Source organism: Ischnura elegans, chromosome 12 (genome assembly GCF_921293095.1).
Source record: "Ischnura elegans chromosome 12, ioIscEleg1.1, whole genome shotgun sequence".
Classification (NCBI taxonomy): domain Eukaryota; kingdom Metazoa; phylum Arthropoda; class Insecta; order Odonata; family Coenagrionidae; genus Ischnura; species Ischnura elegans.
This window is the reverse complement of record NC_060257.1, coordinates 49,372,739-49,398,351: the sequence shown is the minus strand read 5'-3', so window position 1 is coordinate 49,398,351 and position 25,613 is coordinate 49,372,739. Positions and strand designations below refer to the sequence as shown.

Below are 25,613 nucleotides of genomic sequence, written 5' to 3'. Positions count from 1 at the left end.
TTGGAGGAGACGACTAACAGCTAGTCATTTAGGCTATTAAGGAAAGGAATGGAGGAGAGAAACCCGGCGTCGGCCTTAGCCTGCTCTTAACGAAAGGCGTCTAGGGGATCACCGCATAACGTCCCATCCGACGGTCGGAGTGCTGCGCTTGAAATGTCCTCAACACAGTATCCAAGCAGGGATCGGGCAGTCTCTCAAAATTTTCTGCCACCTTCGGGATTTGAACCCGATCTCACGGGGTGGGAAGCCAACACTCTAGCCATTGCATAAACCGATCCCCCTCAGGTACAATCCACGAAGTCAGTGGCGTAACTATGGGGTTGAAGAGGGGATAGACGCCCCCAAAGCCCCAGAGAAATAAAAAAAATATTTAAAACTATTGTCTAGTTCTGACATATAATAACTGCATCTGCTTTAAGTTCAATTTTAGTACCAAAATGATGCAAAAGTTATTTCCAGGCATGTCATTTTTCAAGAATTTTACCAGATTTCGCCAACCCAGGCCTTCTCACCCCCCCCCCCCCCCCAAGATGTATCCCTAGTTACGCTACTGCACGAAGTATTTAGTAGGCAGACGGAGTAAAATAACAGAAGCTCACCTCACGTCAAGGATATACGTCCAGCCACTTCCGATATCCCGTAGATCCGCAAATAATCCAAAACATTCGCGGCAACAGGTGTCCACTACGTAAAAATCCACAGTTTAAAACGGCTTCCACGGGGGGCAGTACATCCCGTAAGTTAAATACACGTACATAAACACTTCCACACAACTTTCCGTGCACTCGTACCTCACGTCAATATCCTATACGTGTCTCACTGAGTTCAATAACTGTTTCAACAACACGGACGGCAAGGTTTTCTTTTTTGGAAGGGGGATCTCGTTGAAAACGACGAAAAACCTATCTCCAGACGATCAAGGGGCCAGTTGCGAGGATATTATAATGCGCTGTTCTCATTTCCTGTGTGGCGTCGCAGTGCAGTAACCACGCTTGGTCTTCTGGAGACCGTCCATACCGGGAGGGGTTGCCCACGGTGTCTACCTGCCCGGGTTCCGCGCGTCTCACATGGCGGTGTGTGAGGAACTGAAGAGAGAGAGAGGGAAAGGAACTTCCCCCTGCTCTCTCCCCCCCTCTCCCCGCTACCCGAACGCCCCCTTCCCCTACCTCGCCCCTCCCGGCCCTCGCCCAACCACGGTAAGCTGCGATGGGGGTCCTTCCATGGATGGTACACAAAAGAGCAGGGCGATTTTCGACTTCTGCGCATGACTGCAAGTTTTGGCTTTTCTCCGTCTTCAGGTTGAGTTGTGGCAAAAAGTGGTTTTCCCTCCACGAGAATAGACGTGGTGCTCGGAGGATGGATTGAAGTTACGTTGGATCAAATGGCAGGTTCGAAGGTTTTCACCATCGGCGTGACACAATGGTGAGTTCCGCCTTCGATGCCAGGAATGAATCAACTTATTCACTTCGGTGGCCAACTTCTGCGGGCCAGCCGACTGTCGAAACAATGTCAATGCATAATGAATAACATATTCTCCGTCCAGGGGCGCAACTCGGAATTGAGGCTAGGGGGGTTTTAGGCACAACTAATACTGGGGAGTTAGAGGGTACGGAATACCCACTAGGGGAATCGGGAGGTGCGGAAAAAATAAAAAAATAATTGGTTCAAAATGGTAAGTTTTACGGTCTTCTGAGGGATATTTTTACAGTACTTACATTATTCTATAAGTAATATTAGTCCAATAAAGTAAAATCGATTAAACTTTAAAAATTCTCTGAGCCCTGGGAGGGGGGGAGGTTATCCCCCAAAGCCCCCCCCCCCCTCGCTGCGCCACTGTCTCCGTCAACACCTTTTCTCCGTCTTCACGTCGAGTTGTGGCAAGAAGTGGTTTTCCCTCCCTGACGATAGACGTGGGTCTCAGATGGATTGATTCGAGTTTAATAGTAATGGTAGTACGTACGAAGGTTTTTACTATCGGCGTGACACAATGGTGAGTTCACCTTCGATGGCATGAATCAACACACAGTGGTCCCTCGGCAATCCGGCAGATATCGGACCAGAGCACTGCCGGATAACCAAAACCTCGGATTTACTTTTTTTTTGGAATTCACTATTATTCACTAATTTCTGTTTACTGGAATTCACTAATTATGACGGAGTTAACCGGCAGAAGCCAAGTTTTTTGTATACATATATGTATACCTAATGTAGTTTATTATACACTACATTAGTACATACACGTAATTAACGTGTTACCGTAAAGTAAAACTACAAAAAAGATAAATTTACACTTACATTACAGTGCTTTATTTTTAGTATCAATACATATTATTCCATTGAAGTGGAAATACTAAGCACTATTTCCCCTATTTTCTGAATTGGACTAGGCACACCTGAGAAGTAGCCTTCTCGACATTACCGAGCTATCCGCTCGGTAGCTGCTTGTATAAAAACACCGGATTTCTGGCAGAGCCGAAAAGGTGAAAAGCCAGATTACAGAGGTAGTACTGAGCGTTGAGTCGAATTCCATATAAAAGATATGGAAGTAGGTTCGAATGTTTTCACTATCGGCGAGACGCAATGGTGAGTTTCGCCCTGTATGGCAGGAATCAACTTATTTACTTCGATGGCCAACCGATAGTTCACGAACAGCCAACTTCGGACCTGCAGACTGCCTAAACAATATCAATTCATAATGAAAAACATATCCTCCGGCAACACCTTTATTATGCATCGAGCAAATGGAATCCGTTGCAGAACTATTGCGTTAACTTAGTAAAACACATAGGAAAGCTGCCCGATTCGTCAAAAACTTCTAAGGGCGTAATATGTCAGTGCGTATGGGTCACGTGATAGCCTCAAGAGACTCGGAGGCTGGCTTAGATTGCTTGAGCAATTGAGAATGGATATCTTTGAGAGCGGCACGGATAACTTTACTTTAGAACCCCACAATATTTTCAGGTCCATTAGAAACGATAAATTATGAGGGATATTTTGCTGAACGGATAGGTATGGGAATTCGTTTTTCCCCGCACGATAAATGACTTTCATAAATGCTTGGCGTAATTTCGTTAGAGAATTTCCTTTTTATGCGAAAACGGCTAGTGTCCTAACACCCCCCGCCACACGCCGTTTAGGCGGCTTGCCGGGTAGTATATAAATGTATGTGTAGGTATTGCACGATATCCCAAGACGACAATTACGTATAATAAAGGCCATCGAATGCAGAAAAAATGCAAACGTATCCGAGTTTCCCGTCATAAAACGATTTACCATTGAAATAAAGCGTTTCCTGTTGTCCAAACAGAATTAGAAGTGCGTTTTTAATGATAATCCAGAACCTTTTGCCATACGACGCTTGATTTCAACGGCAGCGGTGGATATTAATTGCTTTAGATGGTAAACCGAAAGCCGATGAACAGCCAACTACCGATGAGAACACGATGGTCAATGGTTATCAACTGTTAATGGTTAATATTAGTCTGTGACACCCAACAACGGCTCCATTCATAACCGAAGAAAATATTAGACCATTAGTACTATACCCAATCTGTTAAATCTGAGAATGTACACTTTTCTTCGGACTTTATTACGTTGTACGACAATATTTTTATGGCTTTGCGTCACTCCAGGTACGCAAAACTTTAAGAATCAAGATATATATTTATTAAACAGCGCTTTTTATATCAAATTTTACACGAATTTAAAGAAAATAAAAATAAAAATTAATGACAATAATAAAATCATAAAAAGTAGCACTATTCAAAATTATTAGCGAAAGGATCACTCTTGCTGCCAAAGACAGGTACGAAGTTGGTTTCTGAATTTGGTTCGATTAAAATACATATTGATTCGCGAAGAAGTGAAGAAAGCTGTGACTCCTATCTTCGAGCGACATTTGGTCCTTTGCCTGGAAGGACATTTGAGGGATCCTTACCACACCGCGAAAGCCTACACAAGGATTTTATATCTTCCTTTGTTTAAAATATGTAATAGCTGCCGAGGCTGTTAAGGAGGTTGGAGGCAGACGAAGGCTGAAAGGGGAGAGAAAAGCACGTGAAATAGGGAAAGCGACAAGGGCAGTCGAGTCGTGCGAATGCTAGTGCGGGAGGTATTTGGACAAGGAGGGATTAGTAACGGAGAGGGAGGATGGGTTCGATAGGAGAGTGGGGTGGTAGAGAAGGGTTTAAACCGGTAGGAAACAACGGCAGCCACAGAGCGAAGGGTGGTTTGTATGGAAGTTAGGCGCGGAAATAGGTGCCGAGGGAAAAACGGCTTGTTGCGCGGGTTAGGGGGGATGAGGAATCATGGGAAAAGGGCCGAAAATGTGTGATTTCTATTAACTAGGAAAGGGAGGAAAACTTGCCGGCCTCGGTGGCGACGCGGTAAAGACCTTGCTTGCCACACAAGGGGTCGCGACTCTCCTTGGTTCAAACAGAGACGCGATGCGACGACAAAGGTGACAAAAACGCGTCAATGAGGAGAAATAACCGTCCCACGCCCAACTCGGCAAATGCATCTAAGGATCTTCAAAAATTTCTCTGAACTTTAAAATAGATAAATTTGTGGCCGGTCAACAGTCAATTCACAATTGAAATTGAGTGATGAATTTCTGTTAAAAATAAGGAGAGTCATCTTGAAATTACGATGGTGTTAATTACGTCTCGATTTGTTTATGGTTTTATAGTATTTTTGATTGTTAAAATATCATCAATATCGTAAGGTAAAAGATTTCAACGACCACTGAAATGACACTACCGGCCTCTATGGCGGCGGGGTAAACTCCTGCCAGTCACGCAAGGGTCCGTGGGTTCGAGTCCCACTTAGGTAGGTCGCCCTAATCCAGGGCATGATTGTTCGTGTACGCTTCATTGTTGAGTAAAAAAACCGGTGTAACAGACCAAAAGGTGCTGTTTTCGGTGTTAAAAGAATTAATAAATATATAAAAGCACAGATACCGACAAGGAATCGTTAACGGGAATCACAGAATTCAGGGAATAATTAAGAACTGCCTCCGTACTAATTTATTTATTTATTCAAGTTTTATACCCATTAATGTGGGTTTCTATGGAGCACTTAAGAAGCATTCTGGTAGCCTCCTTTCCCCTCACACATTTCCCTCTTCAATTCATAATCAGGCCTAGTCCCTTCCATTCCATCTAAAATTCCTATTCTCTTCCATCCTCTCCTTCGTTTACCCAACATTCTACCCTTTAACACTGTTTTCAACATCTCCTCGGTCAGCACTCTCTCCATCCATACCTCCTGTCTGCTCCGTATCTCATCAAGAAGCTGCCTCTCCTCACCCGCCATGCCCAGCACTTCTTCGTTCCTCTTTCTTTCCTCCCACTTCACATTCTTCTCCAAACTCACATAACGAACACCTCCAGTCTTTTCTCGTCCTCCTTCCTAATTGTCCACGTTTCCGCACTGTAAAGCGCTACCCTCCATATCAGAGTCTTCAATAATCTTTTCTTTAAGCTCCTACATAACGATCCTCTCATCAGATCCTTCCTGTTCATGATCGCTTCCTTTGCTAACGCGATTCTCTTCGTGAAGCCCGTACTGTGGTAACTCTTTAATAAAACTCACATATTCAAGGATTCTGCCATGGTTAGTTTTAAAGTGCTTTTTTTATATCTAATAGCTCATTTGATACCCACCAACGAATTGAGTCATTTTTTTATGAAAGCACCCCCTCTAGCTTGCTCTTAACCCCTTGGTTGGGGGCAGAAATTTCCTTATCTTTCACCTGGTGGGGAGCAAATCCACCGATTTTCGGAGATGCCGTTTTGGAAAAAAAATTATCGTAAAGCTATTGCACAAAAATGGCAATATACTTAAAATATATTGGTATAGAACCTCTGACAAAGCAAAAAACATGCAATGAAGCCTAAAGAATGAATATTCACGCCTTCTCCACATAACATTGCGACGCGACGGCACGCGTGACTATAGTCGCGCTCCCAACATGGGGATCAGAGTCCGCTTGCGACTGTAGTCGCTCTCCCCAGTTAAGGGGTTAATATTAGAGCCGATTGGGGAATTAATGAAATTAAAGTTTTTTTGGGTAAATATGGTCATAGCAGGAAAAGACTCTCGAAAAGTTTTCTCAGTACTGACTTCTCATAGGATAAATTTATTACAAAGGGAAAATATTTTTTCATAATGCATGATTATCATCGAATTTACCATTTATGGTCAAATAAGACTGTTTATTACCTACACTGTTCATTTGAAAACGATAACATAACTAGCACTTCAAGCAATATGAGTTTCTACCATATTGTTTCAATAACTACAACAAAAATTATATTTAATTATATCGTAACTTGCAGTAAGGATAACTTGCTTCATTTCTTGGTGAAAGCTCAATTTATTTAGACTCGATCGAATACCAATTTAAGTTGGAGATTTATTAAATATTCATTTTGTTCACTTTGATTTCTTTAAAAAATATCAACAAAGAAATTTTTTCCGCGAAATTCGTTAAATTTTGTTTATCTGTCACATGAACCATATTGTTTGGTAAAATTAGTGCGGGTGTAAACTTTTCTCAATGATTCAATATGATTATTTAGAAAAACTAAAAAATCATTTTTCTGTAGAAAATTGAATTAACTATGGACATGTGGCACAATTTGCAAATGATTTTATGTGGTAGCATGACGACAACTGTTTTGGTTACTTTTAGTGACTATATTAATGCGCGAAGAAAAGGTATATACTACCGGCGGTCAGCTCAGGGTGTATTCGTTAGAATTTATAGATTATGAAAATGTAAAAAGTGATGTAGGTACAGTTATTTTAGTTACAGATTCTCTCATGGGCCTGGTGCTTAAGAAAATGAATTACATTATTATTACTATTATTGTTATCATTATTACTATTTCGCTCCACTTCGACGCGGGAACAGGTTTTCGGCTACTATAGCGCAACATCTTCAATTCTTTACAGAAATATTTAGTCATTAAAATTTTCCAGCAAAAATGACAATAGGACAAAGAAGGTAGACCAGAATAACCTGTTCAAAATTCCTTGAGCATCGAAGTAAATTACGGATTACATTTTTGAACGCAAAGTATTAAGCGACATAATTGAAAATCCTAGAATTTATAGACTCCGATAGCTTGCACAAGCTATTACAATTCCTTCGCGGAGCTATTCACGAGCTATTATGAAAAATCTATAACGCGAATCTGCTTAGCATGACTACAATAAGGGGGACCTCTATTATAATACGTCTTTCTTCAAGACTGAACATGTGTCGAAATTGAAGGGCGGAAAAAACCGGATGTCTCACATCGTGTGCACATAATAGAAACACGAATTGCTAACAAGAACTTCACTCAACCAGGAATCAGTTCATGAAAGCCGAATATCGTGATCCATATTTTTTTTCTTTACGACCAAGCAATCTCCTTGAATATGATATTAAAACGAGTGGAGGCACCACTTGAAAATTCTTTGGTGTCGAACGAGATTGGGTTCACTTGGTCGCAGAGGTTAAACAGCACATACTTCCTCCTCCCCTCCCCCCATAGTGCGATATGCCTTGTGAAAGTGACCTCGCAAAAAGACCAACGATTAAAAAGTCCCCATCTAGATCAACAGCTCCGCGAAATGGCGAGCGACAGCTGCTGAAACATTTGTACACGTGATAACCATCTCTCCCCGGACTCTGGACGGGACTAGTCTGCATTTGATATGCACGCGAACACGCCATATCCACCCCGTTCGGTAATGCTACGGCCGTTGGGACAGTGGGAGAGAACGAAAAAATATTGCCGGACAACGAACTAACTAGTTTTGGGCGCGGTTTTTTCTTCACTCGTGAGCACTGATTCGATTTTCGTTCGCGATAGCCTACGCATATGGTCTAGACCTTTCAGGAAAGTACCTTGCGTTCTGGTTGAAATCATCGTAAACGTTTCGTTCGGGTGGCCAAACAAAGACAACGACATAAATCGAACTTTTATCCTCCCTGCCTCATAAATGCCAAACTGGTCGCTGTAAGATAGGTGTATATCGCCAGACGCGACCAACAAATTAGTCACGGAGTGTAATATTTCATTCTCCATACTATAAATTAGTCATGGCGTATACAGATAACCTGTAAGAGACACCACAGAAGTTATATTGTAAAGTTTAAATGAAATGAATCTAGATTGGAGTACGATCTAATTCACTCATTAATACAAAATATAATATAAAACGATGCGAGAATGCACACAAATTTTTGTGCGAACCTATATTTGTTTCATCAAGGACATTGTCGTTTTTCGACGATATTCTTCTGTAGGAAGGAGTTCAATGCTACAACGGATGGTGAATGATTGGGGATTGAAACCCCCCAAAAAACAATAAAAAATTACCCCACGGTAAAATAGATTATATGATTACTTTTCTTACATCATTAATTGAAAAGAAGTGGAATTCTCTTCCAAAAATCAAGAATTGGGATGGGAAGAGTCTGACTTAGCTTCCGAGATAACTCACGTCTAAAACGAGTTATTGGGCTTTGAAGTGTAGGTTGTATTTTAAGGGATATATGTTTTTAATACTAAAGTAATAATTTTATTCGGAATAATTCCAAATCAACGTGGTTTTATATTGGTAACAGCTTCTAGTTAATACATGCATCCAAGGCTAATCTTAAATATTCTATAAGCTTTAGACACACAAATCGATTGGCGGTTAATAATCGATTCACCATTGAAATAAAGTCACCATTTCCAGTCATAATTAAGGAGAGCCATCTTGAATTTCACGATGGGGTTAATTATTTCTCGATTATTCTGCGGTTTGCTGATGTTGTGATTGTTAAAACGCTACCCGAAATCATAAGGCTACAGATTTTAACGACCACTAAAATTAAATTGCCGGCCTCAGTTGCGGCAGGGTAAAGTTCTAGCCAGCCACACAAGAGGTCATGGGTTCGAGTACCGCGTTGATTGATTGTCCCAATTCAGGGCATGGATGATCCTGCTTATCGAACATTTAATTGTTAAATTAAAAACCCCAATTAAGTAAAAGGCCAAATGAGCTGTTTTCGATGGTACAAGTTCATTCCATCTCCACGCCACCGCTGTGTCATCCTCATCTGTGTCTTTTTTCAACTTCCATCTGTAATTATGTTTGTCCAATAAATTCTTAGTGAATGAAATAGAGGGATAGAATACACAGTAGAAAAAGGGCGTGGACAACGGCGCTATGGAAAAAGCTAGAAGTCAGAGGGCGAAGGGGATTCCAGTATTCCTATTTTTGGCCGAAAACCTGGCGACAAAAACACCTCAGTGAAACAAAAGAAGAGAAATAACCGTCCCACACCCCAAACGGCAAGCAGCTTACACCTTTCACGCTTCGTGTGTGATAGGGAACTGCACCCGACTCCCATGGTGAGCAGTGCACGGCAGACCTCATGAATTTATTCATGGCGAAATGAGGGGCGATGCGGTGCCTTGCATCTAAGGCGAGTGGGGTGGGAATCGGGGGATGGGGGAGTCTGCTTTCCGATCACCTGCTCCGCACCCACGGACCGTGAGTTGACCTCCCTTAACCAGGGGCCGCGGCCACATTGTCTATGAAGGGATCGAATACAAGGGCCCTTCTTCGCATTCTCCCTTCATCCCATACTTCTCACTATTGCTTCCCATCGCGCCGTTCAGTGTTCACCCTACGCGTATGAATATTCCCGTGGGTCGCAGGTTGAGGCAGTGGCGTAACTATGGGGGGGAATGAGGGGATGAATCTCCCCCCAAAGCCTCAGAGAAATCAAAAAAATTATTTTAAAATCTTGTCTGAATGTGATATATAATTACTGCATCTGCTAAAAGTTAAATTTTAAGGGAAAAATGATGTAAAATGCATTTTCGGGCATGTTATTTTTCAAAAATTTTCCTGAAATTCCCGTTACCTGGAGGGGTAGACTCCACTAACACCCCTCACCCCCCCCCCCCCAAAGCATATACCTCGTTACGCCACTGCGTTGAGAGAATCCCGGACGGTTTTTCCAGCATTGCTCCGAGGTCCCTATGATTTTCTCAGAACCCTCCTCCAACCCCAACCTTTTCTATCCTAGAGCATCGCTTGGCATTAGTATTACTCTCCTCATCGAAAAAATAAAAGAGAGAATTGAAACAAAAAACACTTCTATCTACCAACTCCCTTCCTTCCACTTCTCTCAAATTATGTAAATGAAAGGTAATAACGTCAATTATCAGCATGAGTAGGAAACCATCAGGGGGCAACGAAACCTGATTCAGGCCAAAAATCCTGGTTCATCACGCTGCATACAGGGTGTGTCCTGAAAGTAGTAGGACTGATTTTTTCCCACACACGCGGACGGTCGGACGGGAGTTTTCTGGGTTGTAGGTGGTGGAAGGGACTCTAACAAAGCGCTGCGAACACGCGGCAGTCGGCTCTGAGCTCTTGCGGAGTGTGAATCGTATTTCTTCCAGACCTCTGTCAAGTGACCTCGTCACGGTGCGTCATGGAACGTTTAGTGGAGCAGCGTTACGCAGTGAAATTCTGCGTTAAACTCGAGAAAAGCGGCAAGGAGACCCATGAACTCATCAAGGCAGCTTACGGGGATAGTGCCATGAGCAGAACAACCGCTTAACGTTTGAATACGACCCAGAAACGAAGCGGAAAAGTGCAGAATGGCACACAGCGACATCGCCGAAACCCAAAAAAGCTCGCATGTCCAAATCGAAGCAAAAATCCATGCTCATGTGCTTCTTCGATTCGAAAGGTGTCATCCACAGTGAGTTTGTGCCACCAGGGCAAACCGTTAATGCAGCTTTTTACGTGCAAGTACTGGAATGACTGCGAAAACGCATCTTCCGCGTCCGACCAGCCATCGCCGCTTCGTGGATCCTTCATCATGACAATGCGCCGGCCCACACCGCGTTCATTGTCGTTGATTACCTGGCAAAACACGGCGTGGAAACCCACCCTAAAGCCCGGATATCGCCCCCCCGGACTTCTTTCTCTTTCCCAAGCTCAAGACCCCTCTGAAAGGGCGTCACCACGGGTCGGTGGAATCTCTCCAAAAGGCCGTGACGCGCGCTGTAAAGGACATCCCGGAGTCAGCCTTCCAGGAAGCGTATGCTGCGTGGAAAACTCGCTGGCAGCGTTGTGTCGATGCCCAAGGGGGCTACTTTGAAGATTTTTGAAGCGATGTACCTATATGAGAAATACATTTTTTGTTCTCGACTCAGTCCTACTACTTTCAGGACACACCCTGTACACCCGTCCGTCATATTCACCACCAAAGATGTGTGAAGACGAAATATTCCTCGATATCACAACAGTTTATGAAAAACAATCAGTCTGTCACATTTTTTGCAAAATTATTTCTTGTTTCTGCTTGTTATATTTTATATTTGTCGTCTAATTTATTTACTGTTACATGGCCACTTTAAAATGGCAGCTGTATGCTCTTTCTTTAAAATACAATTTAAAAATAAAATAAACGGCCGATTCGGCCACATTCTCTATGAAGGGATCGAATACAAGGGCCCTTCTTCGCATCCTCCCTTCATCCCAAACTTCTCATTACTGCTTCCCATCGCGCTGTTCATCCTACGCGTATGAATATTCCCGAGAGTCGCAGGTTGAGAGAATCCCGGATGGTTTTTCCAGGACTGCTCCGAGGTGTCTATGATTTTTTCAGAACCTTCTTCCTACCCCAACCTTATCTATCATAGAGCACCACTTGGCATTAATTTTATTCTCCTCATCGAAAAAATAGAGTAAAAATGATTTTTTAAAATGATAAAACTTTAGAGTACAGTAATGGTATTTAGAGGAGGCGACCGAAAGCTGAGGTCCTGTTAACCATGAGGGAATAGTAGTTAAGGAAGAGTGGAGAGAAATCCTGCGTCGGTATTAGCCTGTACCCTCTCTCGAGTCGCGTCGTTACCCATTCTAATTATTTAGTTCTGATCTGATTCCTTCATTACGGGTGTAAATTTGGAGTTCATTTTCAATGGCGAATCTATTATTTCGTTAATTTTAATGTTTATAAGACTGATTAGCGTACAATTACGTCATATTATAATATTTCTGCGAAAAAAAAACATTAAAAAAAAATTCTTGACTTCTTAAGCAGTCATTCGCTATATGATTAATTAGGCTACACATAACAAAAATAGTTAATTCCATTAGGTTTCTTGCTCTAAAGTTTTTTCGCGAAATATTATTGATTTCAATCACAAAAAAGTATTTGAGAGAAACCAATAAAGATTTTAGGCCAACTTTAATTACAATGAACTCTAACATACAATGTTAATAATATATTTTAAAAAGACAATTTCAGATTTAATAACGAACTTATGTTAAAAGTAATACAATTCGCAATTAAAAAATTGTCACAAAATTTAAATTGAAAAACCGATTATTTTGGAGCGAATTCCTCATCGAGCTTCAAAATTTTAAATAGTGTAACAAAAAAAGTGATGGATCCAAGAACGACTGCTTCCTTAACGACGCTAGGGGTTCAATTGATGATGGTGGACCGAAAGGAGAGCCCTGCCTAGCGGCAACACGGTGGGGTAATCGAAAGAACCGTGATAGGCCCTATAACTGTATAAGAAGTTATTCGCCAAGAGCTGGGAGGTGGCATGACTTCAGCGCCCGATCACGCCGCTTGGGCAGATTTTACGGTTCGGCCAGACTACTCCTTTCTCCAGACTACCCTGTCTTTCACTTTTCGTGCGAGGACCTTCCCTCGGCATGCTTGAGAAAACCAACCTTCTTTAGGGCTCTGTAACAAATATTTTCCGGGTCCCAAGGATTTTCCTTGTACAATTTCCCAACCTGAACCTTTACTATTCCATATCATCATCAAATAGTTCCTTCCTTCCTCCAGAAGAATACCGTCGAAAAACGAAAGTGTCCTTGATGAAAAAAAATCTTGAGGATGTAAGTGTAGTGGATGATAATTATTTTTTCTCTTCATATCTTGACCTCGTTTAATATATGTTATAATATTTCCTGGAGTATAGTTCAATGTATTTTATGAAAACAACATGATGTAAAACAATGTATTATAGCCAACGTTTCGATTTATTTTAAATCATCATCAGGGCTATAAAAGAACCGTGATAGGCCCCATGACTGTATAAGCAGTCATTCGCAATGGGATGGGAGGTGGCATGACTTCAGCGCCCGATCACGCCGCTTGGCCAGATTTTAAGGTTCGGCCAGACGAGTCACAGTTATAACTCTTTCAGTCAGTCAGTAAGCCAGTCTTTCACATTATCGTGTATTTCACATTTCCCTGATGATGATTTAAAATAAATCGAAACGTTGGCTATAACTTGTTTTCGTAAAATACATTGACCTAAACTACAGGAAATATTATAACGTGTAGTGGATGGTTTCGAGCGTAGCTATGCTAACCCCCAAGCTCCTTACCTTACCGTGGCCTTTCATTGCATACTTTCTTTCAATCTGGGTAGCGCACTTTTTATTTTTCGGAGTTCAATTTTTAATCCTGCAGGAGCAATTCGGAAAAGGTTGTGGTCAACAGCGGGAACGCCGGAGAGCCGACGCACTTTAACATGAACATGGCGGAAAACGACACCAAATAATTCTATAGCCAACAGATATGTGGATTTACCTAATACTAAAATAACTCCATGATATTTCCTGAAATCATTAGAGAATAGTGCATTTTTAAACTTGTTCTAAATGAGTTCATGTAGTATACTACATCACTAAACGAACACGGCAGCTACGTCCAAATCTGATTGAGCTGAAATCATTCACATATTTTCAACCAAATAGGATGGATATAATTTCAATAAACATCAGCATAATAGGTTTCCAAGAAGAGTAGAGAATTGATAGCCTAGATGGAATGCGAATGAAATTAGAAACCAGATAACTTAGTATTTTGAGCGACAACTATCTGAGCAGAGGGATTTTAGGACGTTTCTCTAAGGAATATGAGAGAAAAATTACATGGATTATATGGATTAAAGAGGGCAATCGACAGGAATTACACAGGTTTTATCCAACTTCAGCATGGCAAACAAACAACTTACGTATTTGCTTTCAAATTATTAAATTAACCCATATACATTATATCTTATTCAATAAAGGCCATTGTTTAAAATACCTTTGCTTTTAAGACGTTTAGTAATTTCAGAACTCAAGCGCAGAGGGAATTGAAATAACTCCAACAGTTTCATTTCAAATTTGAAAATAAAAATATGGACTTGGGATGAAATAAACTACATACAGTTCTTTTATTATTGAAAAATATTTCATCAAGAGCAGGTCAATATTTAATACAATAATTTTCAAGCCACTGAATATATCCACATTTATTTTACCATCAATTCAAAGAGATCTTAAAGTCCTGTCACAACAATTTAAATTGACGTACATCGGAGTCACCGAGGAGTTGAAAACTCAAAAATTGCGCTTGTTGGTTCATAACAACTATTAATGGCTTAACTCGACTAAGATTTTCACAAGTTTTGAATAATATTTTTAATAAATTTATTTACACTTCCCTTGAAAGGAAGTAAGGAAGATATTTTGTCCATAGAGAAGCCAAAAGACTTTCTCAAATTTTAAAAATTAATTTTACTATTGATGGGCAGTTTGTGTAGCGATTGAAGGATTACGTCATTAATTGGTACGTTCCATAATAAATTAAGGTACGCCAAGTCATGCCACTGTGACCGGGCCTTCAGTAATTTTTCACCAAAAGGGCTTTCCTATATTCAAAATATAATAGCCCTCAAAGGGTAGTGGCGAAAAGAAGTAGTCGATTTAATAGAGACAGTTATCTAGTTAGTATGGGGAGAGTGCGCACTAGAAACCGGACACTTTCGGATCGTGAAAGACAGCAATCGTACATAATAAACCTCCCCTGCAGTTACAGAGATGAATCAGATTAAAGGGCACACACAATACATGGAAGCAATTGGACACAAAGAAGGAGCGCGACAGAGGAAATAAAACCGAAATGAGTACGATTCGGATGCCAAACGAGGACATAACACACAAAAGCATCAGCATCTAAAAAACAGTCAACAAATACGCACGCTGAGGCTGCGCCTACGGGTGGATATGAAAAGGGTGCAGAAAGGGTTGCAGTAATGACGGTCATTTGTAGGCTAAGGTCCGAATTTATACGGACGTATGATGGCCATGTTGGAGAGGGCCGGCCACGCGTCCGCTAGGAAGGTCACTCTCCGTCCGTCACACATCTGTCCTTCCGGGGACCAAGGGGACATCACCCCCCCAGGTACAGGGTCACCCGAACCCCCATTCACCCACCCCCTACTCCGCCCACCTAATTTACATAAGCACACAACAGATGAGACCAAAGAACTAGGCCTTAACCCCTTCGCGGTGGCTGCCAACTACGAGGGACATCCGGAGCTTCTACTCCGAGAGAGAAGCAGGAAATTCTGCCAGACGTCATCCAGACATTCAGGATTTTCAGAAAGAATATGTAATGTAAAAAAATGTCCCTCAAATTGTGTGGCGCCACTTATAGTCTTGAACAAATTTTCCATGGGCCAGTAGATCGAAATAATTTGCCCATCTTCTAGGACAGGGGTCTTCAACCTTTTTTGATGCAAGTGCCACAAATCGATATCACATCGTCCGGAGGGTCACAATTCTCCACGTCACTTTATAACCACATCAATAAAATAAAATAAACATATAATTTCAAATTGCGATAATCATTATTGGTAACAAAGTTCAATCAATCAATGCGATTTTTGACATTTTTATTTTTGACGAGTGTGTCGATATATATTTTACATTGTGTGGCGTGACACAATATTTTCTTTAGCCTCTACTTCTTTCTACTTAGTAAGCAAGAAATTAAACGGCGGCCCGCATGCGGCCCAGGGGTCGCGGTTTGAAGACCCTTGATCTAGGATGTTGTTATACCCTCTTGGAGGGTGTTTATGGAAAATAAGCAAGAACAAGAAAATTTACATAGCTACAACTTCCTTTCAACTGGGCGATGAAACACGGTGTTTAAAAAGAGGACGTTCTACGTAAAAAATGCCATTGAAAAGTAAACAAATGCATTTGTTACCATTTTACCCAGCTTCTTGTGCGTGGCCATAGAAAAAAAACACAACAATAGAGAAATCAAGTAATCATATTTCGCTCAAGACTAATAATTGACGCCGCTTTATTCGTCGGGAAACTCTTTTGGCTCGCTGTAAATACTATGGAGACAGGTTCGCGACTGCACGATGCACAACCAACACTTTTCGCAAATCTTACTGGAAAAGTCTACCCACCAATGATGACATCCATCAAGGTTAAAATGCAAAATAAAGGCAAAGAGAGAGTGGGTAGTTAAACATTTTTAAATCAGCACTTTTTCTAGATACTTCAACCGACCGTAGCAAAAATTTAAAGAAACTAAATTTGACTTCAGTTACATCATTAACCCTTTATAACTCAATGTTACTTCTCAGTAACATCAAAAAGGTATAAAATTACAGCTCTATTCAGGAAAGAACTAAACTACGTATTATTTTTTTGTTGTAAAGATTAATGGCGAAATATTAAGCTGCCACGATCTTTATGATTGAATAGAAAATTTTCAAACTTTCAAAATGATAAATCTTAAAATTTAATTTTCACCAGGAGCAACTCTGGGTTAGTAAGGGTTAATCTGCTAATAAGCAAAGAGTTGCACAGTTAGCAGTCTAGACCTAATTTTTATCGTAATTTTTTAGATTCAGCGAATACGAGATAAGTATTTTTTTTCAAAACGGCTTAGAGATTCGCGGATCGATCAAAATTCAAGAGAAATTTCAGAATACATATTTAGATCTCCTAAAATTAATAAAAAAATGCCTTTTAACCTAAATGATGAATTCACACCATTGTGTCTTACGATGACTCATTACTACTATCACCCACTGCCAAATACCCTAGAGGTGGCTCGCAGGGTATTATGTAGATGTAGATTACTACCGCTAATTCGGTCTTTACGAAACCAATAACTCTTTAAAACTCACACCATCATCTTGAAATGTTCAGGGAATATAGAGCTGACCCTTTTCAGCACTTGCCTGAATCTCAATTTCCTAATTTTCCAGAGATTTTTTAACGGTCAAATTTTTTTATTTGGGATACAGGTACTTTTTGACGAAGGTGTACCATGTACAGAATGTTTCAGGAGGAATCTGAAATTCTTCAGGAGCTGGTAGGGGATACAATTTCAAGCATTTTTCGAACCATTACCATGGGGTCGCAACTCCTTAGTTACGGAGCTATGACAGCGAATATATTTTTGGATGCACTGGGCAGTTTCCATGAAAACGGTTTTCCTTGGGTATCCAGCCTCTTTGGCATTTTACTTAATACTCTGGATTAATAAGGACATAACATAATTAAGGCTGAATGAAAATAATTGTCTGAAACGATTAATCTTTGAGCAAAAAAAAATGAGAGCTTTAAGCGAGTATCAACAACACAATTGAGCAATCTCAACCACTTTGAGGTTTGAAAGAGATTCACCCATCTGAAGATTTGATATCATACTCCTTGGCCACATCGAAAATCGGTACATCCGTGCTACCTTCCCAAAGAGTTACTTCTCCCGAAACTCAAAGAGGGACTGAGGTTTCTAAGCTGGAGGGAGGTATCGAACAGTTTGTATCCTCCACCTCAGTCTTTTGTCCTTCATGGCACGTGCTTCAATTTCCTTCAAGACGTATGGCCTCATGGAGTATGGTGAGGGTTTCAGCTCTGGCAATGTGACTGCCGATAAAAATCTGATTGCATTTAGTTTTTCGTTCACAAGGTTTCACTGATAAATGAAAGACGTGTAACTATCACGATTTAAAAAAATCAGTTTCTTATTTTGAGGCTTGAAGTCAAAATGCGACAGTTTAATACAAAATTTTATCAGAATTAGCCTGACTAAAACTGATTGACTTCTTCCTCAAATACAGATTTTGAATGACCCATAGTTACTATGAAGCCCTCCGTAACTCAGAAGATTTGATATCACAGTCCTTGACCCCATCTAAAAATCGGTGCATTCGAGTTACCTTGCTCAGAATTACTTCTCCCGAAATTTACGAGGGTTATTCGCAGACCTCACAAAGTCAAAATACGATTGTTTAATACAACATTTCATCAGAATTAGCCTGACTATAGCTGATTAACGCCTTTTCCTGATACAAACCTTGAAGGATCCATAGCTACTACGAAACTATGAAAATTTTATATCACACTCCTTAGCCCCATCTAAAAACACAATGATAATAAGAAATATTTCGTCTTTGTTGGGAGATATTTGGGCTATAAATTTCCATCTTAAAATAAACCCCTAAAAATTGGTACATTCATGCTAGTCACCTCTCCAGAAACCAGACGTCTTCTCAAGACGTACAGGGCCTGAGGTTTCCAAGCTGGAGGGAGGTATACCTAGGAACAGTTTGCATCCAACATCTCAGCCTTTTGTCCTTAATGTCGCGTGCTCCAACTTCCTTCAAGACGCATGGCCTCACCGCTCCTTACGGCACCTCCTCCCCACGTGCCAACAGCTCCCCACTCCCCTCCTTACCCTCTCCCCACTCCTCCCCCAGCCCATTGTGCAACCCTCAATGGGGCGGACCCGAAAGCAAGTCGCAGACCCCTCTAATCTAGTTCCCTTGTGTCGGAGAGATCCCTCCAGGGTCTGGGGGCGTCAATTCTTTTATCCTCGCTGCACCTTGAGAAGGCGGGGGGGAAAGATCTGGAAGGCCAGTGGAAAAAGTCCAAACCGCGCTCACAGACTTATACCTGGTGTTCGCCGGATCTTTTAAAATGCAGAGGAGGGGGGGGGGGGGGAAGATGCAAGGCGTCTCGCGGGACGAACTGGGGCAGGGTTTGACGGCCCCTTGCGCAAGGGTAAGGCTTCGCATGGAGACAGACGGACTGGTATTTAGACGAGGGGGACTTTCGCGGAGGGAGAGAGGTCTCGAGTTTTGAAATATCGAAGAGGAACAAATTCATACCCTGACAATTACGACCGCCAACAATATACTGTTGTAAGAGAAACTAATAGCAGTATTAACTTAAAGACTTTGTAATTCCACATAAATTTAATTCTCCACGACATAGGATTCGACGTGGCATCATCTGGTGCTTTGATGGTGTCAGATGGTGATGTGCCACGTTTGTTGCTATGCCATGATTTGAACCCGAGCCCACTGGGTAGAAGGCCAACGCATATCCAGGACGTCAACCAAGACCCCATTAAAATTTTTTTGAAATTTAATCTAATTTCCCATATTTATTTCTTCTCCCAGGGTCTGAATTGTTTTGACAGATTTATTCCGTCAGTTAGTACTACTTCGTTGTCTCGGGCGTGATTGCATGGAGTCGACTTAATGGAATGTAATTTTTTTTTTCTAATTTCACATAATTTTTATACTGTCCGACCTGAGTTTCGACGTGACGCGAAATCATCTGTTGATTTGATGTTGTCATGATGACTTGCCACGTCGAAGCCTACGCCATATAGTATTAAATTTATGTGGAATTACAAGGTTTTTTACATTTCATTACTTTCAGCCTATTATAAGAAGTCGCACCTGATAGGACGAAGTAGTACTAACTAATAAATAATAAGGAATAAATAAATAAATGTGTCAAAATTCATATGAGGCGGTGAGAAGGCAAGTGATTTTTTTCTCAACAGAGTTAGGGAAAGTTAATTTTTAGAAGAAATACACAAAATTTGGTTACCAAGGGATACGAGTGAGTCTCAGCTCTGTCCTGGCATCGAGTGGAAAATCAAATGCACAAAATCAAACATCTAATTCATCTCGTTTGCTTTTTATACCTAATTTCTGTACGTAGCTGTGTATAGAAAAAAGAAATCACTTGTGCCCCTTGGCTTCCAAACCACTCATATGAGAAATTTCAACAAATGTTGAAAAGGTTCAGGTGGTGGCTAGAGTGTTAGCCTCCTACCCTGTTGGGTCGAGTACTAATCCCGACTGTGGCAGAGATTGTTCAGAGACTGCACGATCCCTGCTTGGGTGCCTTGTGTGGGACACTTCAAGTGCAGCTCTCCGTTTGTTGGATGGAACGTTAAGCTATGGTATAATTTTTTGGTTTTTTTCCCAGCGAACAATTGCAGTGAGGTTTTCTCGGGTTTCGCATCGGGTCAGGTCCTCCATTTCTCCTTCCAACGTTTCGATGGACAACTCGCCCATCGTCATCAGGGATTCAGGAATCAAATGGATTCAGGAATCCCTGATGACGATGGGCGAGTTGTCCATTGAAACGTTGGAAGGAGAAATGGAGGACCTGACCCGGTGCGAAACCCGAGAAAACTTCACTGCAAGCTGTGGTCCCCTTGGCGCCTTTCGCTAAGAGCAGACTAATGCAGGTGCCGGGTTTCTCTACACCCTTCCCTATCCTCCCCTAAGATGAAAATGACCGTACCTGGCGGCCGCCTCCTTCAAATACCACACCATAAATGTTGGTCGTTTGAATTATTCTTTAAGCTCTCTAAATCTTTGATGAAGACAAAAAGTGGGCGGTTTAAATCAGCTTTAGCGATAAGACAGGCAAAAACTGACTGCATTAGTAATTTATACGGCTTAACTAAATAATATGAAATCGGTTAAATTATAAGGAGTAACGTAGTTCTTGCTTTTGATTCATGATGACTGAATTAATTACAGTTTTCACCGGTAAATGAAAGAAATGTCAGTAATATTAATTTTATTTAAACAACTCAATATTTGTAATTAACATTTTAGAAGTCAAAATACGGTGGTTGAACACATAATTTCATCAAAATCAGCCTGAACGTCTATTCCGATCATATGTCATGCCGAAGTTGGTATTAAAAATGTATACATTCGGCAACAATTACGATACGTACCCAAATATGGTTTTTCGCAGTTGACGGATTTGAATGGCTAAAACATAAAATTTTAAACAATATGTCTAAATAGCTGAAATTCAATACTTTTGTGAATCACGTAGTCACAATGAAATATCCTTCAGGGAAGAAATGGTGGAAAAAGATGAAAGGTCAGCCACTTCTACCCAAATAGAAGTTCAGCCCAGTGGACAGAGTCCACCCGCTAAATTCCTGACAAACGTGGGCCTTGAAAAGTACTGCGATGAACATTTGAAAAGTCGTTTGTCCAAGTGGCAGGAGGAAAAGATCTTCTTTTCTGGGCCAGTACACAAGATCCCTATCCTCAGGGGGTCGCCCGAAATGCTTGCAGACCCGAGAACAAATGTAAGGATGGAAATCTTTCCACAGCAAAGGTCCACTCTAAAATGATGTTCACTCCCTCTATGGCTTGAGTCCTCTCACACCTTTTGGCCATCACTAATTCTTCCCATTTATCTTCAGACCATCGGCATGACCTTTCAACAAGCTGGTTTTCTGTCTCTGCGAAAAGACGTTATCACTTTACCGTAGGCAGCGCGAAATGAAAATCTACAGTGTTGAGCATGGTACTACTTAAATTTTAGTGGTACGATGGTGTTGAGAATAGACATGCCGACATAAAATTTTTGATGGCGTCGCATCCGGACGTACTTGTGGCGTCCACGCCGGTGGTATCTACGGCGCAATATTTGTCACTAAATATCTAATATTGAGTTCCAAGAATTGAGAATAGCAAAATTAAGATAAAATATAGAGTGTGTATCCTAGTACTAAGTATACTCTGTAGAAGGGCTGTATCGATACTTGATTAGATAAACATATTAACTAATCAGGCTTCAACATAGAATTGTAAACATATGTAAAACCTAGTCATCTCCATTTCTATTCATTACAAAATTTTCACATATGGGCAGAGAACAAAATATTAATTTGATTCGTAATCAAGCCAAATGTAAAACCTTCTCCGGCAGTTTTTCATTTCCCGAATTTTTGCGGAAATGCTGGAGAATTGTTCGATTGATATCAAAAATACTTTGCTAACTGCATAATTGCAAACTACTCTGACATTCAAGCTGATCTCTTGCGAAATCCAATGAATCTCTCGATCAAAGTCATTTTACCACACATACTTATACTGACAGTAGCGTAAAAACATCCATTTCCTAGTAAACATAAATCCTTTTATATATATAGATGTATCATCCATACGTATACATATATATCATTATATGCATATCACATCATTTTGTACATAATTTGTTCTTAGGCATGCCAAAATATGTAAAGGGGCAATACTTCCACGCAAAAAAGTTACTATTAATACTAATAGTATGAGCAAAATGAGGGTATCGCTCACTGTTACCTAATTTAATAATCGTTAAATTTCCATGCATTTTCCATGTGAGTAAAACATTAACCTTCTGTACTTGCTTTTAATTAAAGGAATGCCTCGATTCACCTTAAAAAAATGGACTTCGTAAACATAAATAGAAAAGAACGATTAAAAAAGAATAAATACCAATGGTTTCCATTAAAAGCCAAAAAAACCAGCTCGGAACTTGAACAAGAAACCTCAAAAATTGATCAAAATAGCAACAAAACCAATTTCGATTCTTAATTACTCAAAGTATAAAATAATGCATTCGATGTTTCAATTGATTTTTTTCAACTTACTTGATAAATCTTTCGATGAACGCCGCGGAGAAGAAAATTACCAGACAGTTCAGACAGGCATCTGGATCTATCTGAAAAAGCAACAATAAAAATCCAATTAGTCCAAAAAGCAAACTATTTAACGCGATATTAAATTTTATATCTTCTATTACCCTTGAAATAATTGAAGTAAATCACAGACTTTTTCAAGATATGTTACTACAAATATTGAGAGCAAAACCAACAGGTCAACGATTATTGGTTTCATTGTGCATACTTCGAGTTGCTTTCGGTTCATAGGAATGAAATTCGATCACTTTTTGAATATCATAGATAAGCTAACACGTTTATAACTTAGATTTCGTTACAGTCACTTTATAGATAAAAAAATCTAATTTCACACTTAATAACCCATTCGAAAATTTCGCACTTTCACTTTCATTTTTAATATTTTTCTCTGCTTATATTCCGATCCTTTGGTTTATTTATGGATTTAACATGTTTTTAAGCCTCTTTCTGAAGTTAAGAATATTAAAAAAATGTGTGGGGTCCATATACCTCGAGCGGGTAATTGGCATGGAAAGATCGAAACTTTTAAGTCACATTAATGGGTAACTAGTGAAACTAGAGATTGAGATTGTATTTTTCGTCAGAAGCCGGTGAACGTCTAAAATGATACCTCATTTATCAATGTAGGACCAGTATTAGCGGAGCATATACGGAATGTCAGAAAAAGACCTTGTAATACACATGATCAATACTTAAAATCGCCGTCATCCATAATTACACGAGAGCGAGAACCTTCCTGAATTATACTTTGCACTAGAAATTGACTATTTTCCCCACCATTACTTCCCAAAAAATTTAAATTGGCGTTCGTAACATTTTGTCAAAAGTGTCAATTTTTATTTGGGTCGATTAGCAGTTTTGGCTATCTCTGTCCTTTTCTAACATTAAGCTTATTTTTCTACGGACAACAACACAATTATCCTGGACTCGAACCCACAATCTCCGGTTTAACATGAGAGTACATTATTTCGCCACTACAGAGGCCGGCAACTTAGTAAATAACAGATATTTTTCCGGGTTTTGAACTTATCGTAACTAAAAACCTTGATCAAGAAATAACTTTTATTAAGTTGCCAGCCTCGGTGTCGGCATGATAAAGTCCTTCCCTACTAATCAAGAGGTCTCCGGTTCGAATACCGCCTGGGTAAATTTTCTCCCATCAAGGGCATGCTCTCTGTTCGCGTCGATCAATTTAATTGTAAGGAAGGGCTGGATAATCCTAAATTCGATCGATAATAAAAGACAAAATTATTATTATTAGAATCATAATATTGAAATTTTATTTCTTTGCAGAAAATCTTATTCTTTTAATTCTCAAATTTCTTTATGTGAAGTAATTTATTGTTTTTATCACACTATAATAAATTACTTGTATCTATTTTCCATATGTTGAAATAATTGATAAATATTATTATTGTTATAATTGAAAATTATTGCTATGTTATCATCATTATCATTACTCCATTCAGGTTGTTCATAATCATTTAACTGGCGACCGGGGAAAACCGCAAGTCACCACTTCATATCATTCATATTTGCAGATGTATGATGTTTTATGACGACCAACGACATCACGATTTTCTCGCAAACACTTGAACTTAAATCTCATACGTGAGATAAATTCGCACACAGACGGACTCCACAATAATAGAACCCTACGCAGACGCAAAATGCCCACTCTTTTACACTTGAATGAGCCTGAGGAGCTTAAGCACCCTTAAGCGTGAAAACCAAGAGGATTCTCAAATGCAAAAAAAAAAAAATTGCGAACCCAACGTCAGCCAAACCTCATCTTCCAAGGGGTAAAACCACTCAATACAACGGCCGCAGACATGTTGTCCGTTTCCCCAAAACAAATCTTCAACTTCGAAACAGCCGGACCATTTCTAATCTCGTATCTGAGCGAAATGGGACAATATGAAAACGCACATCCGGCATAAGCTAATCTCGACGAAACTGAAGAATTGGCGAAAGCAAATAAAAGCGAAATTTTTGTCAAACGCAGAAGCAGGATGTGCACTACACCGGGCATGGATACCTTTCCTCCAGAGTTATCACATTCGCAGGACCATAAGTTAATATGGCAAAACAAACCAAACATCTGCGTGATTGCAGCAACCCAAAGAAACAGCTGTCTAAATATTCGTTCACGCGATAGAATTATGCCGGAAGCGATAATAACGACACCGATACATGGCAAAATAGACGTTATTCGATTCGGAAGCCCAAGAGATAAGATTTACAGCTGCAGCGTGACAATAAAATTATTCAACGAGAGAATCTAATTTGGGAGACAGATACATCAGACAATTGATTAAGTATATAGGTCACCGGAAGGTTTCGAATGCCTGCTAAATGGGTTCCTTATTCAAGCCACACTTAGGCCGTTTTCCAATTCGCAATTATTCACCCTTCGTGCACTTTTCGATCGTCAACTTGCGGATGTGACGACAGCAAGGGTGGGTCCAATTGGCGAGGGCGCAAGGGAACGAAGGGTAAGTGAACAAGGGAACGTAGATGCTCCCTCGTTCACGTGACCTCGTGAGAAGTGGACGTGAAAATGGCGGCAATGGTAAACTCAGAAATCTTGAACTGGAGTTTTAAGTAATTTTGAGTTTATTATGTGAGCTCTTTTACGTGCTATTACATCGGCATTGTGAATTCTTGCTCTTCACATGCAAAAATATAAGTATAAAGGTGAAATTGATTCTCAAATCAACCACTCAATGTCCTAACACTACCCCGTGCGTCACATTTCGATACTGTCAATAGTTCGCATTATTTCCGTTCACACTTTATGGCGCCAGTAGAGCATTAGTAAGGGAGCAGGGTGCAAGGGAGAAATGGAACGAGGAAATGAGTGCATACTAGGAGGATTGGAAAACGGCCTTATTCACCACACTTGGTTTATTAAATACCATAGGCAATAACATTAGGTATCCAAGATTTAAGCCGAACTGATCATTTTCACCAATACAGC

General features: G+C 40.4%; 1 protein-coding gene across 1 annotated transcript in view; it reads right to left on the bottom strand.

Annotated features, from left to right (window-relative positions):
- LOC124169580 overlaps positions 1–22,639 on the bottom strand; it is a 325,588-nt gene extending 302,949 nt beyond the window's left edge. The window contains exon 1 of the mRNA XM_046548222.1: positions 22,586–22,639. The gene's annotated coding sequence lies outside the window, so the exon portion shown is untranslated. The remainder of the gene's footprint in view (positions 1–22,585) is intronic.
- Between the last annotated feature and the right edge of the window lie 2,974 nt (positions 22,640–25,613).